Consider the following 10,367-nt stretch of genomic DNA (forward strand, 5'->3'; position numbering starts at 1 on the left):
GAGCATCAGAAAATTCTACGCTGTTAACCCTTGTGGTTCTTTTGGCCGATCTACAAACACCTTGAAAATGGCCAATTTCTTTTACATAACACACATCTTTTTCCAAGCAGGACACATAGGAAAGTTGCTAAGATGTGATCATGACCCACACCTATAACAAATTGTATTGCCCTTTCTCAAAAATTGTTTAACAGGTTTGTTTATATTCACAGCATTGACGGAGTCCCCAGATTCATGTGCAGATGTCTTGACTACATTTAAAGTTTGATCATTTTGAAGTGCTTTGGAGGTGATAATGGATCTCTCAATGCTCTTTGCAATAGCAATTGTTTTGAGAAGTGTGGGTTCCCTTCAACTAAGAAGATGTTCTTGGATTTTCCTTGAAAAACAAGAAAAAACTAATTGATCATGAATGTAGATATAAAGATTCACTTCAAACTCACAAGTGGAGGCTAAAACTTGTAGTTCCGCGATGTATTCATCTACAGTTTCATCAGCACGTTGATTTCTTCTGAAAAAAATTGTGTCTCTCTAACATTATATTTGGTCTTGGTCATTAAACCTTGCCAAACGAGCCAAAGCCTCATTGTAGGCATTCCAGTGTTCCGCATCGCCAGCCTCACCTAGAGGTGTAGGAAAGGAGGTAAGTTCTCAAAAACATGTTGCGCAGAAAGTCCTAAGCAAACATAAAGAATTGCAACTTTGCGAGCAGGTGAAAACTTGACAGCATGGATTGCCACTAGATGATTCTCAAATGCTTTTACCCATCGTCGCCAGGGAACTCTGGCTTAGCATGGATGCTGCAAGAAAGGAGGCAGTTGTGTAAATTGCTGAGAGGTGGCCATGAGGACAAAGCAAATGAGTTAAAAAGAAAATATATAACATTAATTATATCTACCTGCATCAAACTGTAAAGTGGAGAGAGTACTAAAAATGAAGCATAACCTGTATAATAATACACTAAAATGAAGCCGAACCTGTATAACAACAAAAGTTAAATACTGCCAACGCAATAAATACATAACTTGAAATTTTAAATGAAGATGAGTCAATTGTTGTTGAAAAGGTGAGCCTTTCACTAAAGATGAAGACTCCAGGTTAAGCAAAAGCGACAAATTTATGTGAAAATTTAATAATTAAACAAGCTGAGCCTATCACCGAAGGCTCCAATTATGTAAAATAGCTAAATTTCTATGAACATAGAAAGTTGTGACTGTCACCGTAAGCGTGGACAGGCAGAGCCTACCTGTATTGAAGAAACGCAGCAGACCAATCAAATATGGCCACCTGCGTGAAGACGTGATGACGCGGCAGAGCTGTGGAGTAAAACGTGTAGGCAGCCCAATTCAATATGGCTGCTTGCGTGATGACGTCTAGCATTGATTTGCTAGAGGGTGATGTCACCAAGGAGGCCAGCTTGAAAACTCACTGCGGGAAGAGTGCGGACCATGAGAATGACTGCCGGACACCGTGGAGGAGGCACAAAGAGGCGTGGAGAAGGTCAGCTTCTCAACACGAGGCAGGGAGCAGCAAAGACTCGTACCATGCCAGGCGCAGGTGAATTTCCAAAAATTAGCCACTGGGTGCTGAGTGCGTGGGCTTCTCCGGTCGTCGCCAAATGAACCCTGTCCATAACGTGAGCCGTAACCATAGGTGAGCCAGCTGTGGGACCTCTTCACAAACTTCATTTTGTAGGACATCTAGTAGTACTACAAAATGCTATTCACAAACTTACAAGTGCTAATCTCTTCCTCCACCTCTCCTATCTTTTCTATGCGGAGATCCTCACACATGTATGTTTTCTACTAAGGGCATAGTATGAGTATAGGTGCTCTTTATTGCACCTGATAAATAACAATGCCACGGGGTATGTTATTTACCAGATGTAATAAATAGTACCTATTAAAAGTTTCTGGGGAACAACATGCGGATTTTGGTATTTAACGCAACAAATCCCCATGGTATGTAAATTTCTTACACATTTCCCCTGATAAATTTCTGCACATTTGACTTACCGAAATTTATCGAAGGTTGAGGTATTTAATGCATCCAATAATTATCAGATAAAGTATTATACGTTAAATACCTTCCAACTTGTAAATCCGACCAGTGCGCAAACAGAGGTTTCCGCACAGATCTAGAAGAACGCATGGCCAACCACTGGTACACCCTTCCATAGAAAAAAAATGAAGGTAGGGACTTACAATAAAACCCCATAGGAAATAATGGTAAATTAAAATGAATTATTTAAAATAGTTAAACATATTAAAAAATAACTTATTGTTATAAATATCTCAAAAGGAAAAATATTGATTATGTAATTATATATATTTTAATTTTGACTACATTTTAAATAAATATATATAAAAAGTAATTTCCATAAATATTTAAGACAGAAATATTTTCACTATTTTCTTTTTTAGTTAATTCAACTTTTCTTTGACTTTAACCACAAACTTCCCCATAGGGAGACTTGACAGTGGGGTGGAGATCTCCCTATGGTAAAGTATACCGAAAATGTAAAATGTTTAATAAAGTATATAATAAATTACTACAAATATTTTGTGTTAAATATTATTGTTAAATAATTGTATATATTTATTTGAAATGTAGAACAAAAGAAAAAACGATATAGCCCTATTAACTATTTGAAATTAATTCATGAATTCATTTAGATACATTAACTTAAATTAAAATTATTTTCTGATTCTAAATTAAAAAATAGGTTACCATATAAAGTAAAAAAGATATGCATTAATACTTATGAGGTACAGAATGAACAAAAAGTAATTAATTAGATTTTAATAGACATTATTGTTACATTACTTTATAAAATTCACAAAGAGTGTTAAAATATTTTATAATTAAAGAATTGAACACACACAAAAGTACGTCTTGTAAAAAGAGGAGGGTTGTTAGTATTGTATGTGAGAGAATGCTTTCTTTAGGACAAGAACCTTCACCCACCCGAGCACGGCATCATTGGGTTCCCTCCTCACACCTGCACCAAATGGTGCATAGTGTGGGCGACAACTCTCTAATGGAGAGGAGCTGAGGTGTTTTCAGTTTCAGATGAGCTCTACGTATGGGTGAGAGGCAGAGAGCTATATATATATAGGGACTTATTTACAAGCCTCTTGTTCCGCTGGTGGTTCACTTTTAATATGGGAAAAAGTGACGTACCGGCAGCACAAAAGACTTGTAAATAAGCCCCATAAAGTGTGGTGAAAGTAAAATTATCTTGTGGTGGGCTGAACATCAGTTTTAATTTGGTGCCCCTAGTGAATAGTGTAGTGTCTTGCGAATTAGCCTTGACTGAACCCCTTTTGGCTTCACATGGACGCCGGAGAACTGTGATGTATGTGTTAGAGCGTAATGTATTGAACGCTGTTTTAGAACCTTGAGTTCGCATTTACATGTAAACAAACAAAGACGTGTTATATTAAGCTCCCTGTGTGTCGTAGTCATTCGTGAGTATTCGGGCTAAGAAGAAGGTACAATCGGTGACGAGATAAGGGATAAACAACCCGTAGATCAACAGTGCTCTCCTAGAGAGTTTGCCCTGGTCCAAGCAAACTGCTTGTGCATGCCATCGAAGAAAGGAATCAGCGCTTTCTGTATGTGGAGTCAAAGCGCAGCCCTAGTTCTGTTTAAAGCATTTGAAGGGAATTAAAGCTTGTTTGAGAAGGCTACACGATGGCCAGAAAACCAACTTATAAAGGTCGCTCAAAGAGGTATTGCGCTACTACGCAACTTACAGCCATACATTTCATGCGGAGTGATAAAGGCTTAAGGCAGATACAATCACGTTTTGAAGAAGCTGCAAAGTGCAAGATAGTACTGCGAACAGAAGCGCTGCAAGGCAGAGATTAACCAGGTGTCAGAAAGTACAAATTGGCATTTAGAAAGGAAGAAATAAGTGACTTTCCTAATTTATTAAATAGAGCGATTGTACCACTGCATTCTGTGAAGCGGCTCAAGGAGATGTGTTCAGGTTTGTGCTTACAGAGTCATTCATACCCAAAGTGGTTAGTCATCAAAACTGCTGAGTGGCACTCAGAACAGCTTCACAGGTCTTCAAAAAAGGAAAAGCCAAAAAGCGACTTTCAGAATAGTGAAATGTTTAAGGTGGCAGCAAAAGACATCCAGTTTCCATATATCATTAAAGAATATCGTGAGGTCTCACTGATGAGTTATGTGAAGCAAGCCACAGAGATCCACAAGCAGTGTCATGTTTCACACTGGTCTACAACTCTGCCGCTGAGGATTTCATAGATGCACTTGAAGAGACTGATAACACAAAGATTATCAAATACCTCAAAAATCTTGCTGGTGATGGTGTTAAAGAAGTCATCAGAAAGATGCCACAAGCTGATGAAGAATTCACGTATCATCAGATTACAGAGACTTTGAATATCAAGTTTAATACAATGCCCAATATAGATTATGAAAGATACGTTTTCAGTCAAGAACAACAGATAGTTGGTGAAACCATCGACAAATTTGCGGAAAAACTCAATACACTCATCAGACACTGTAAGTTCATTGAATTTAATGACGAAGAAGCATAACGTCTTAGAGTTATTGATGAATACTTGTCGGATTCATTTAAACAATGAATGCTGAGAGAAACTCTTTGGGGGATATTCTCAAGAACGTGTTATAACCATCGCAAAAGTAAATTAACGCAACCTTCAGCATCGCAGTCCATCGCAGGAAATTTACGCTGTGTTAACCAAGTATTCACAATACGGCGGTACCATGCGATAGTCTCCAGCTAACGCGTCAAATGGCCGCGTTAAAATCAATGCCACGCCGCAAAAATGCGAAACACGAATGCAAAAAAAGCTGCGATGAGGCCAAACGCGATATAAAAATCAGCGAAAAACAGCTACAGGCCTGCAATTCCCACGCGTCAGGAGGGAAAAATCACCATAAAAGTAGAAAAAAATGACAAACAAATGCCAAACAACAGCGAAGCACAATGGACGTTGCCGGAGCAAGTACGGAGGAGAACTAGAACCCCACAAGCCTCCTGGGGTACCAGCCTGGGACCTCGGGGTCAGGGAAGGGCAAGGAGAAGAAGAGTAGGAAGAAAAGGTTCAGTCCGCAGGAAAACAGGATCCTGATAATGGAGGTGATAGAACACCATCAACTACTTTTCGTCACCTGCACTGTGTCATTGGCAACACAAAATGGACGATGGCAGTCCATCGTGGACAAGGTGAATGCAGTCAGAGTGCTGAAGAGGACAATGGAAGCGGTCAAGAGGCGCTGGAATGATGTCAAGCGAAAAACCAAGCTGAAACTCGCCAACAACCAGAAGGCAGCAATGCAGACTGGAGGTGGGAGTCCAGCGCCACAGGAGGAGCTGGACGAGATGGAGGAAATGGAGGCCACAGTCATCAGTGGGGAGACGGTGGCAGGAGTTGGGGGCCTGGACACTGCACAACAGGACCGGACACAACAGCAACAGGGTGAGTAACGACCAGGGACTGAGGGAACGGGGGGAGATGGGCACAACGACACACATGCACAAGTAAGCATAGCACAGCTGCGGACAAACCATGCCCCAAACCACCAACTCCCACCAATGTGCCCAAGTATTGAACATGTCAGCATTGTACAAGCACAGAAGTCAAAGGCACACTGCATGAAAGGGATAAGGGCCAGCAAAATCAGGGCTGCAGGGGCGACTCCCCCAAAATGGGGCAGACAATATCACATGCAGAGCACATCAACATTGACAACGATGCGGCTAAATCCGCAAAACACCTACAACAGAACAGAGGACACAACTGGTGCCGCTTGGGTGCAGACACTGGCCAATCACATTTGGCATTGCAGGGAAATGTGAGTTGATAATGGTCAAGTACAAACACACACATGTCTGTTGTCGAAATGTCCACTGTACCCCATCAAATAGGCAGCTCCCCCCAAACAGCCACAATGTACCCAGTCATGCTGTCTGTATGAAAACATGTACAATGCGACAACATACATGTGGACACATTGTTAAACTGCATCTCCCCTTCACATTGCAGAGGGAGAATCAACATCTCCTGCAGAGCAGCCCGACCCTCTCTTCTCTGATGACGAAGAGGACCACCACAGCTTCGACTCTTACGCCCTCCAACTGCTCGTGGAGAGCCTAAGCAGCCCACTTCCAGGAGCTGGGCAGCCCAGCTGCTCCGAGGAGACCCCATCCCCTGCACAGACCACACAGTAGGCAGCACCCCACACCACGGATGCCTCCCAGGACCCCCATGATGAACACATGGCCTTCCAACGCCGTGTGTTGGGATGCCAGGAGAATCTGGAAGAACAGGTGCGGGTGGGCTTCGACCGCATGGCAGACAAACTAGATACCATACATGGGTGTCTAAGTCCCATCAGGGACCACTCACGGTCTCTAATGGACACCCACAGTCCGCTCCATGCTCTCCAATGGACCATGGCTGACATCGCTGGAACCCTGACTCAGAGAATAGAACAACTGTCCAGTCAGAGAGACTCTAGCGATGTCACACGGGAGTTGTGAAACCTGCTAATGTTAATGGAGACCATGGAGCGGGCAAATACGGAAAGTGCGGCTGCCATGGCTGCACACCAGCGAGAGGTAGCTGGGCTCCTCAATGACCTCAGTACCATCCTCATGGCATTGCTGCCACAAGGCCTGGTGCTGATGCATGTTGCTGCTACCACTCCATCCACATCTCCGCCCCCTGAAGTGTCAGTGCCTGTCAGGTCACACAGAGCGTGAGCACTTTGACAGCAAACGCGGAGCCAGAACGGGACGATAAACTACAACTCCCGTCACCCGCTTGCATTGTCAATGCACACGCTGACGTGTACGTTGTTTTACGTGTCGTCAGCGGAAATGGATATCTGGAGATGGCGCCTGCACGAAGACGCCGATTATCCTGTGACCCCGTGGAGTACCTGGACTCTGGATGGGTAAGGGTGCGTTAACGCACCAGCTTTTTGTTCCTGTTGTTCATTGTGCACTTCTGAGGCTTCCGAAGTGTTAACCCGGTAATCTTCCTGTTGGAGAGACACAGTATTCGTTACTGTCTCATGCAGGAAGAGATCTTGCTGATCGTTTCTGGCATTAAATGTATCCAAGCTACTGACACTCCCGCTGTGAATCTAACACGGGAGCGCTTACTGTTTGCATCTTATTTAATTGGCAGCTAGTTGCGGAAGTTAACAAACTGTCCGCTGTTTAAGTTGTTGGCTTTCTCCGAACTGGATGTTAACTCCCCTTCCTCGAGGACAGAGGAGGAGAGTGGCTACTTCTCATGTTAATTGGAATTGCTGAATAATAAGCAACAATTGTGGTATTTCCCGATTTACCGCTGATACAGGTTGTTGTGTCACCCCTTCATATGTAGGGGAGAACTGTTGAGGGTGTCCAGTCAGAGTGGTCCTAGTCATCAGGGAATAGCGTAGTCCTCACGGAAGTACGAACTGTTCTTTAAGGTTTCTCTTTACAAGGCTATCGTAGATTGCATGTTTATCCCAGGATGTATTAATCATATCTGTTTTCTATACATATATAGCTGCTAGGAGCGTACTGGTAACCTGTGGTCACCCTCACATCTCACCCGATATACAGCTATCCTTATTTTCCTTTACAGGTAGAGTGTAACTTCTTCATATCTGACCGTATAGAATTATCATAGCCAGGTTTGGGTTTAGTTTGCACTTACTCTGTTGTCTCTCTTTGTCTCTTCCCAGATCTCCCTCCCTGCTGTTCCCATCTTGTCCTTCCCTCGCTTGACCATCCCACTAGTCCGAGGGGATTCATTCTATCCGGACTTGGGGCTGTCGAAAGGGGGACCCGACCTGGCTTCAGCCCGATCCTAAGGATAACCGGGTGACCGTGACAGTGCCACACAGTGCGGCAGACCTTCCAACTCCAGGCAGTGATGTGTCACTGCTACACAGTGCTGGAGACAGAACACCACCACCCACACGTGAGGCACATGCAACAGCAGAGGACGAAGATGCGGATGATCCTGTCCTCGTGGTAAGAAGGACGCAGTAGCATGCATCTCCGCCATAGGGCCTGCTTCAGCTTGGTTCTGCCCTCTGCATCATCACCTTCCACTGTCCCCCGATGCACTCTGCGACACTCACCTTGGACCTCGACATGGACTGCCATGTGCTGTTTGATCGCCAATGACACAGCTACCAGACTGCGGACTGAACTCTTCCTCTTCCTTTGGACTTTTCATTCCCTGAAGGACTCTGGCTGGCCCTCCATGGGCCAACATCGTCATGTGGGGTTTGCATGGCCCTGTACTCCTCCAGATGCAACACTCCACTGAATGTGCATTAAACATTCATATTCACACAGATGTGTCATGTCTATGGTCTTTCAAGTTTGGAAGTATGGATGAATGTAGGCTCACAGGGCTCCTCTTATGTCCATGTGGCTCATGTCGTAGAATAGGGGTCACAGGGTGACACATTGCCGAATGCGGTCCGGGTGGCGCTGGCACAACAACCGGGACACACGCATGAGTTACTTCCTTCTCCAGCCCAGTACGGAACCACGCCCAGGGCCATTTACAAACCCTAACGCTGGACTGGCATACGCTGGGCCAGCCCACTCCGCTTATTCTCACAGGGGAGGACAGCAACGGTACATGTCCCAGGTCTGCCCTGTAGTAATCTGCTGATCACAGGTCTAGTTGTCAGCATACCACAGCCACTCCCTCTCAGCTGGTTTACACCCACGCCACACCCATCCAGCACACGCGTCCTAGGACATGTGACCCTGGCAATAAAAAGGGCCGTGAGCACGTGCTCGACACCATTTCCACTCTCTATCTGAGTGCATCTGAGTGGTGTTAATGTAGGCATGAGGGCCTTAGGCCCTGCAACATCACATTCCCCAGGACCGGAGGTGACATGATGGCGTCCGCAACACGATGCCCAATCATACAGGGTCCATGACTTTGGGGCACAGACTTGGTGGCACCGGATACATTGCGACCGGCACAGGCACACCGCTATGAGATGGTGACTTTGGGTGCACTGAGGTAGATGCACCTTAAGTGCTGTGCGGGTGCGCAGCCTGCGGTGATGCCCTGTACCGGCGGTCCGACCTGCTCAGGATTTGTGTGCCCTGCTGGACCGCAGTATAGGCCAGAGCCAGCGGGCCTACTGCCACGTGGCATCGCATCCCGGATCACAGAGTTAGTGGCACCTCAAGGGCTGAGCGGATGTGCAGCCTGCGATGATGCCGGGTGCACTGGTATGTCCTCTGCCATGGCAAAACCAAGACCCAGAATCAAATGTGAGACCTGGTGGCCTGCGGAGCAGGGCTGCATGATGTGGAAGGTGCCATGTCCGCAGGCCCCGGGCATGTGGCTTGCAGCGGCACGTGGTAGGCCCTCATTGCTACATGCCAAGGTGGAAGGTGAGCAATGAGGCCTGGGTGCGCAGGGGCGGGCATGCACCACTGGGCGGCGGGAGGGGCTGGTGTGCATCTGCCTGGGTGCGCAGGCACGGTCAGGCGATTATGTCTTGTGCAATTGTATGTACTTTGCCATTCATGTATCTGGACTCTGTTTCAGATGTGTGACCTGGTGAACTGCACCACATACCGGCACGTGGTTGGAGACACACCGTTGGCAGCAGTGTGGCCTGGGTGCACATTGTCGGCACTCTCTCTCCCTATCCATCTCTTCTGTTGTCTGTGTCTCTCTCCCCCTCTCTGTCCGTCTTTCTCTCGCTCCCCCTCTCTGTCCGTCTTTCTCTTTCTCTCCCTCTCTGTCCGTCTTTCTCTCGCTCCCCCTCTCTGTCTGTCTTTCTCTCGCTCCCCCTCTCTGTCCATCTTTCTCTCGCTCCCCCTCTCTGTCCGTCTTTCTCTCTCTCCCCCTCTCTGTCCGTCTTTCTCTCTCTCCCCCTCTCTGTCCGTCTTTCTCTCGCTCCCCCTCTCTGTCCGTCTTTCTCTCTCTACCCCTCTCTGTCCGTCTTTCTCTCTCACCCTCTCCTTCGCTCTCCCTCTCCTTCGCTCTCTCTCTGTCCTTTCATGTGCGCAAGGCATACCTTCTCATCTTGATTTTTGTCTTGCTGGCTGTGACGTACTGATTGTCCCGAGGTGAGCCGCCATGTGTCTTCATTTCTGTTCTGTGTTTCTTTGAATACATTTTCATTTGTTAACGCGCCTTATCGCCTGTTTTGAGTTCGTATCGCTGAACTGGCTGGTCGTTGAGAATGTTGCGGAGTGGTGTTGTCGCGGCTTTTGGCAAGGGAACGCCTACGCTGCATCTCATTAGCGATAGTTGCCGGGGTCATCTGTGGTGATGTTTTTTTGCGGTTGCTATCACGGGTAAACTGGTGTTCTGGGCTGT

Source organism: Triturus cristatus, chromosome 9 (genome assembly GCF_964204655.1).
Source record: "Triturus cristatus chromosome 9, aTriCri1.1, whole genome shotgun sequence".
NCBI classification, from domain to species: Eukaryota; Metazoa; Chordata; class Amphibia; order Caudata; family Salamandridae; genus Triturus; species Triturus cristatus.